We start from the raw sequence: 8,232 nt of genomic DNA on the forward strand, positions 1-8,232 counted from the left end.
CAACTCCTCCTTTGTGGGGTTCTGCAGGAATCACTCCTTTCTCACCTGTTCTTTAATATGTACAGTAAACTGAAAAAGGTCAATCTGAGGGATTGTGGTTCCGTATCATCCATATGCTAATGATACTTAATTGTACACAGAATTTGAGCTCATATGAGATATGCAACCAGTGGTAGGATTCAGCCAGTTCACACATATTCTGGAGAACCGGTTGTTAACTTTCTAAGCAATTTGGAGAATCGATTGTTGGAAGAAATCTTATTTTTCCACTTTACAGGGCTAATCCTGTAAGGAAGGCAGGAAGGAAACATTCTGGTGTTGTTTCTAGCTTTATCTTTATTGCTCTGCTTACAGAAACTGCCTCTCTGGTTAACCTTTATTACATTGTATCAGCTAAGGCGAAGCACCCATCAATGTGAGTGATGTTGAGTTGGCCACGCCCACACAGTAACATGACCACCAAGCCACACCTACCCAGCTGGTCATTAGGGCAAAGAACCAGTTGTTAAATTATTTGAATCCCACCACTATATGCAATTAAGGTCTTTAGATAGTGTTTGGAAACTGTGGGGATCTAATGAAACCCCCTGAGCTGAGCTACTGATAGGTATGTCTACTCTAGCCTATTGAAGTGAAGGATTAGGAAAGACATGATAGCTATCTTCCAGTGCAACCACAGAGAGGAGGGCAATCCTTTGGAGAACTTATTCTCCAAAGCACCAGAGAGTAGGACAAGATGTAATGGGTGGAAGCTTATTAAAGAGACATCTAACCTAGAACAAAGGAGAAATTTCCCCACAGTGAGAACAATTTATCAATGGGATAACTTACCTCCTGGAGTTGTGGGTGTTCCATAGATGGAGGTTTTCAAGAATAGACTGGACAACAATTTGACAGAGATGGTATAAGCATAAGATCTGCTATCTTGAGTATGATGACCTCTAAGGTTCCTTCCAACTCTATGATTATATGTTCTATGACTCTTAGCAAGTTGGAGTTACACTTCGTTCATTGCGGTTTCTTGTATTCCTAGTTATATCTTTTGATGGAAACAGATTCATAATTTAGAGGTCCTACTAGGTCATAGATAGATGGGCATCACTACTCATTTGGATCATGGCAGTGTGTTTTACATGATGCTGTCTTTGGAGATTACCCAGAGAATTCACTTAATCCAGAATGCTGCAACTTGGCTGTTGGCAGATGCTTGCCATTATAAGTATTGAGACAACTGTGCTCCAGGCTCTGGCATGGTGGACTATCCACCTCCACTTTTGATTTAAAGTGCTAGTTTTGATCTTTAAAGTTCTACATGGCTTGGTGTAGGGGCATCTCCAAGACCATCTCCTCCACCACATCTTGTGGAATTATTGAATGGATGACTTCCTTTCTGAAGGAAAATACCACCAGCAGATGGCAATGTTTAATAAATTATGTCTTCATTTGTCATAACTGGCATGATATTTCTCCCTGAAACAAATAATAAATAAAAGGAAACTTTTAATAATTATAAATGCACTTTCTAAAGTCTCTAGAGTAAATCAAAATAAATGTTAAGGTTTTACCAACAAAAGCATTTGCATATGTGGAAGTGATATCTTTATGTGCATTTCTATGAAATCTACTTATAGACAACAAAGTCTATAATCGTATACTTATATAAATGCTATATAATTTTATGTTTTTGTTCCTTCTATGACTCAAAATACTTCCTATGTAATCCAAATAACAATTATATAAGGATTTCTAGACAATGCAATAAAAATCAGATGTGTTTGCATCAGTAGTGGGTTCCTCTTACCTTCGCTACTAATTCGGAACTGAGACCGTGCGTGTGCTTGCTTCGCTTGAGCGCGGTGCTTCTGTGCATGCGCAGAGCGTCCATAATGATGTCCAGGTGGGTGGGCAGAGCCTCCCATCACCGCCACTACTAGTTCGCCCGAACCGGTGTGAACCACTAGAAACCCACCACTGGTTTGCATCCTAATGTATTTTTATTAAAAGACAGAACTGTCCTTAGCTTCACTGAATTGCAAGAATACAGAAGTATTCACTTCTCAGGGAAAGAAGCCCAAATAATTTACTTCTGATTTATATCTTCATTAATAGTTATCATCTTGAAATTGTGGTTCATATCACTGATGATAAATCAAATATTATGTGATATTTAGAATTATGTAACCATATGTAACTTGAACTATGATGATAACCATGACTTATGACTTAAACTTTAATTTTAAGAGGAGAAATAATAAAAAATATTATGAGATGAGACCAAATGCTATTTTCTGAATCTCTTAAAATTGAAAATCCTTTAAATGATTAGCCAACATTAATATCAAATATTGAGGTAATGAATTTAAATCAGTTGAGAGCCAGTTTGGCCTGGTGATTAGGGCATCAAGCTAGAAACCAGGGGACTGTGAGTTCTAATTCTATTTTAGGCATGAAAGCCGGCTGGGTGACTTTGGGCCAGTTACTCTCTCTCAGCTCGCCTCACCTCACCAGATTGTTGTTGAGGGGAAAATAGGAGTAGAAAGGAGTATTAAGTATGTTCACTGCCTTGAATTATTTATCAGAATAATAAAGGCAGGACTTAAAATTCTAAAAAAAAATTCTGCCCTTTCAGAGAAAATACATTGAACATCAAGCATATTAGCTGACAGGAGATAAAATATCAGATTATTGAAATGTTGGATTATGCAGTTCACTATATAAGCATCAAAAGCTTTTGAGCTCAGCAGAGACCACCTTTAGGGAAGAAATGGTGAACTGGAGGCTCCGTGAAAAGCAGAGCTAATGACTGTGATGGAATAAAGAGCCAGTGAGTAGACTGGCTCTTCATAATTCCTCTCTGGACAAGGAGAAGATTTGAGATCAGCCATAAGGGCTCCAGGCAATTGTACCTTACAAGGAGACTGCAAAAGGGGAGGGGGGGGGAGGAATGGCCATTTTGCTCAAACCACAATCAGTGCCTCTGAAACAACATTAAGTTATCAATCACCTCTGTGCCTCTGTGGCTCAGACTGGTAAGACAGTCTGTTATTAACACAGCTGCTTGCAATTACTGCAGGTTCTAGTCCCACCAGGCCCAAGGTTGACTCAGCCTTCCATCCTTTATAAGGTAGGTAAAATGAGGACCCAGATTGTTGGGGGCAATAAGTTGACTTTGTATATAAATATACAAATAGGATGAAGACTATTGCTAACATAGTGTAAGCCGCCCTGAGTCTTCGGAGAAGGGCGGGATATAAATGCAAATAATAATAATAAAAATATTATGAGATGAGACCAAATGCTATTTTCTGAATCTCTTAAAATTGAAAATCCTTTAAATGATTAGCCAACATTAATATCAAATATTGAGGTAATGAATTTAAATCAATTGAGAGCCAGTTTGGCCTGGTGATTAGGGCATCAAGCTAGAAACCAGGAGACTGTGAGTTCTAATTCTATTTTAGGCATGAAAGCCGGCTGGGTGACTTTGGGCCAGTTACTCTCTCTCAGCTCACCTCACCTCACCAGATTGTTGTTGAGGGGAAAATAGGAGGAGAAAGGAGTATTAAGTATGTTCACTGCCTTGAATTATTTATAAGAATAATAAAGGCAGGACTTAAAATTCTAAAAAAAAATTCTGCCCTTTCAAAGAAAATACATTGAACATCAAGCATATTAGCTGACAGGAGATAAAATATCAGATTATTGAAATGTTGGATTATGCAGTTCACTATATCAGCATCAAAAGCTTTTGAGCTCAGCAGAGACCACCTTTAGGGAAGAAATGGTGAACTGGAGGCTCCATGAAAAGCAGAGCTAATGACTGTGATGGAATAAAGAGCCAGTGAGTAGACTGGCTCTTCATAATTCCTCTCTGGACAAGGAGAAGATTTGAGATCAGCCATAAGGGCTCCAGGCAATTGTACCTTACAAGGAGACTGCAAAACGGGAGTTGGGGGGAGGAATGGCCATTTTGCTCAAACCACAATCAGTGCCTCTGAAACAACATTAAGTTATCAATCACCTCTGTGCCTCTGTGGCTCAGACTGGTAAGACAGTCTGTTATTAACACAGCTGCCTGCAATTACTGCAAGTTCTAGTCCCACCAGGCCCAAGGTTGACTCAGCCTTCCATCCTTTATAAGGTAGGTAAAATGAGGACCCAGACTGTTGGGGGCAATAAGTTGACTTTGTATATAAATATACAAATAGGATGAAGACTATTGCTAACATAGTGTAAGCCGCCCTGAGTCTTCGGAGAAGGGCGGGATATAAATGCAAATAATAATAATAAAAAAACCAAGATGGAATCCATAGGTGGATTTTTTTTCTTTGTTTTAAAAATATATGTTTAAAACAATCAGTTTGAATCACCCTGGGATCTTTCTGAAATTTACCACAATGCCTTTTGCCCACTTGGATATTGCCTCCTCCCACCCAAAAAAAAAATGGGGGGAAGAGAAGAGAAAAAGTAAATTGTCTTATTTATGCATATAAGTGCTAAGGTAATGATTATTTAAAGAAAAATAAAATCCGTATCAACAATATTTGACAGGGCTGCGACCAGTTGATTTGTATGCAAGCTTGATCTAGGATCCAGTTGCTAACCATAGATCATAAATTCAAGGCCTTACTTCCTATGTTCCTTTATTTTAAAAAAATCTTGCCTTGGCCAGGTCTTTCAAGTATGACTCATGCCCACTTTGATGTGTGCTGGAGAGGTGACACTCATCTGAAATACTGAAAAACAGAACTGAAAAGAAGTGTTCTTAGAAATATGATTAGCATGACAAAGTAATGTTATGTTACTAAAAGAAAACCTTATCCAAAATGAGATAAATTTCCTTCCTGTTGGCATAAGGGAGCTGTCTACAGACTGATTTTTAAAAAAAATGCTTCTATGAACTACCTACTAAGGAAACAGCGTGCCTTGATTTTGTGCCCTTGAATAAAGAAGTTGTGGCTTCATTTACACTTAATTGTGTTTGCTGCAATTAAGTCTTGCCACAAACAGCTTGTATAACAGAGATGGAGTGAAGAAAGTAATGGGCTGATACACTGGTGGGATTCAGCCAATTCGCACCACTTCGGGAGAACCGGTTGTTAACTTTCTGAGCAGTTTGGCAAACTGGTTATTGGAAGAAATCATTAAGGCAGAGAACCGGTTGTTAAATTACTTGAATCCCACCACTGGGCTGATACAATAGCAAAGTAGATAAGAAAGCAGAAATTGAAGCAATCTGTGAAAAGGAATAAGAAGGTGCTCCATACACAGTTTGTTAATCATGACTGTATCAGAGGTGGTATTCAGCAGTTTCTGACTAGTTCTGGAGAACTGGTAGTGGAAATTTTGAATAGTTCAGAGAACCAGTAAATACCACCTCTGACTGGCCCCGTCCCCATCTATTCTCTGTCTCCCGAGTCCCAGCTTATTGGAAGGAATGGGGATTTTGCAGTAACCTTCCCCTGGAGTAGGGGGGGAATGGAGATTTTACAGTATCCTTCCCCTGCCACGCCCACCAAGCCACACCCACCAAGCCATGCCATGCCCACCAAGCCACAACCACAGAACCGGTAGTAAAAAAAATTGAATCCTACCAGTGGACTGTATACAAGGAAAATGTTGATCAAATTACTGGCTGTTGATCAATTGGTGGCATTAGCGCCACAAGTGTCGGGTTATTTGAGGGACCATCTTTTCCCGGTCACACCTACCAGAGTAGGGAGGCAAGGAATTTTGTGGACCCCCCTCTCCTGAGGAGGTACCAAGAAGAATGGACTTCTACATGGTAGCTCCCTCCTGTGGAACATTATCTCTGCAGAAATAAGATTGGCCCCCACTTTTTCAAGGCCCTGAACGCTGGTTTTGCCAATGGGCCTGAGGAACTCAGAGTGAAATGATTTGTCCCAAAAGGATGTGCTTTCTGTGCAGAATGATTTCCAGAGCTTGGGGTATCAACTTAATAGCATAGGTTGTAGGCTTAACTTTTCAGAGGTTTTACCAGTACATAAGGAACAAAAAGGTAAAGGCCAGTGTGTAGTGGAATTTAATGTGTGGCTAAAGGAGTGGTGTAAATGGGAAGGCTTTGGTTTTATTAGTCATGATGTCTGCAACTGGTCCAATGAAAAATTGTACAAAAGAGATGGATTGCATCCATCAAAGAAAGGGACTGAGTTACTTAGCAATACATTCACAGATTTTCTGGATAAACATTTAAACTGAACAGTGGGGACAGAGAATTAACTGATACAAAAAATTTCTGTCCCCAGCAATCGAAAACTAAAAGGGTTATCAGTGCATGTAACATAGATGTCTGTATGGGTAAGACTACCAACCATGCTATCAAGCAAAACCAAGCATTTAACAGTGAGTGCCATACCATGTGCACTAAACCAACAGGTGGCAAGAAAGTAGGGGCAGTCAACACAGGTTATGTAGACAGTAAACACAAGATCAATCCAAATGGACTCAAATGTCTATACACCAATGCACAGAGTATGAGGAATAAACAGGGTGAATTAGAAATCCAAGTAAATGAGGGCAGATATGATATTGTTGCCATTACGGAAACTTGGTGGGATGAAACTGACAAATGGAACATACTGCTAGAGGATATAAATTATTTAAAAGAAATAGACCAAATAAAAGAGGAGGTGGAGTTGCACTATATATAAGAAATAACTACATCTCTACAGAAATAGAGCACAACAATGATGAAAATCATCTTGAATGTATTTGGGTCAATATAAAAGGGGTGAAAAACGATATTGCCATAGGTCTATACTATAGGCCACCCAACCAAACAGAGGAAGTAGATGAACTTTTTGCTAGTCAGCTAACTAAGGTATGTAGGAAGCACATCACAGTAGTAATGGGGGATTTTAACTACCCTGACATCAACTGGGAAACAAACTCTGCACCAAGTGGAAGATCCAACAGGTTCCTAACAAACCTAGCAGACAACTTTGTTTCCCAAAAAATAGAGAAGGCGACAAGGGGATCAGCCATACTGGACTTAATTCTCACTAACAGAGATGAAATGATAGAAGGTGTTGAAGCTACAGGAACCTTGGGGGCAAGTGACCACGCAATATTGGAATTCGACATTAAGCAAATACAAGTAGTAGAACAAAGTCAAACTAGAGTCTTGGACTTTAAGAGAGCTAATTTCAATAAACTTAGAAAGAACTTGAGAAGGATTCAATGGATGAGAATCCTCGGGGAAAACGACTCAAGAAGCTTGGGAAATTTTGAAAAGTGAGATTATAAAAGTACAGTCTAACACAATACCAATGAAGAAGAAAAATAATAGATCTCAAAAGAAACCAGCATGGATGCATAAAGAACTATCTGACAAATTGAAAGACAAAAAGGACAAATATAAAAAGTGGAAAGGGGCAAATAACTAAGGTATCAGCAAATAGCCCGAGCCTGTAAAGATGAAGTGAGGAAAGCTAAGGCTCACAATGAACAAAGTCTAGCGACAAAAGTAAAAAATAACAAAAAAAGCTTCTTCCAACATGTTAAAAACAAGAAAAAAGTCAAGGAAACAATTGGCCCATTGCTGGGAGAAAGTGGCAAGAAGATGACAAGCAACAGGGAGAAAGCAGATCTACTTAACTCATATTTTGCATCTGTCTTTACACAAAAGGAAAAAACAATCCAACCTATCAAAAACAGCACTACAAAAAACAGATTAGAAACACAAGTTAAAATAGGGAAGAAAATGGTAAGTGAACACCTGTCTACCCTAGACGAGTTCAAATCACCAGGACCGGATGGATTACACCCCAAGGTTCTGAAGGAACTGGCAGACGTGATCTCAGAACCACTGAACTATATCTTTCAAAGATCCTGGAGCACAGGGGAGCTGCCAGAGGACTGGAAAAGAGCTGATGTAGTTCCCATCTTCAAAAAAGGAAAAAAAACAGACCCAGGAAACTACAGACCTATCAGCCTGACCTCAATACCGGGGAAGATTCTAGAAAAGATAATCAAGCAACGAATCACCAAACACCTAGAAGCAAACAAAGTAATAACCAAAAGCCAACATGGGTTTGTCAAAAACAGATCATGCCAGACTAATCTTATCGCATTCTTTGACAAAATGACAAAATTAGTAGACCAGAGGAATGCTGTCGATATAATTTACTTGGACTTCAGTAAAGCATTTGATAAAGTAGACCATAACCTACTACTAGATAAAGTAGAAAATGTGGGTTAGACAGCACCACC

This window comes from Ahaetulla prasina, chromosome 1 (assembly GCF_028640845.1).
Source record: "Ahaetulla prasina isolate Xishuangbanna chromosome 1, ASM2864084v1, whole genome shotgun sequence".
Lineage (NCBI taxonomy): Eukaryota > Metazoa > Chordata > Lepidosauria > Squamata > Colubridae > Ahaetulla > Ahaetulla prasina.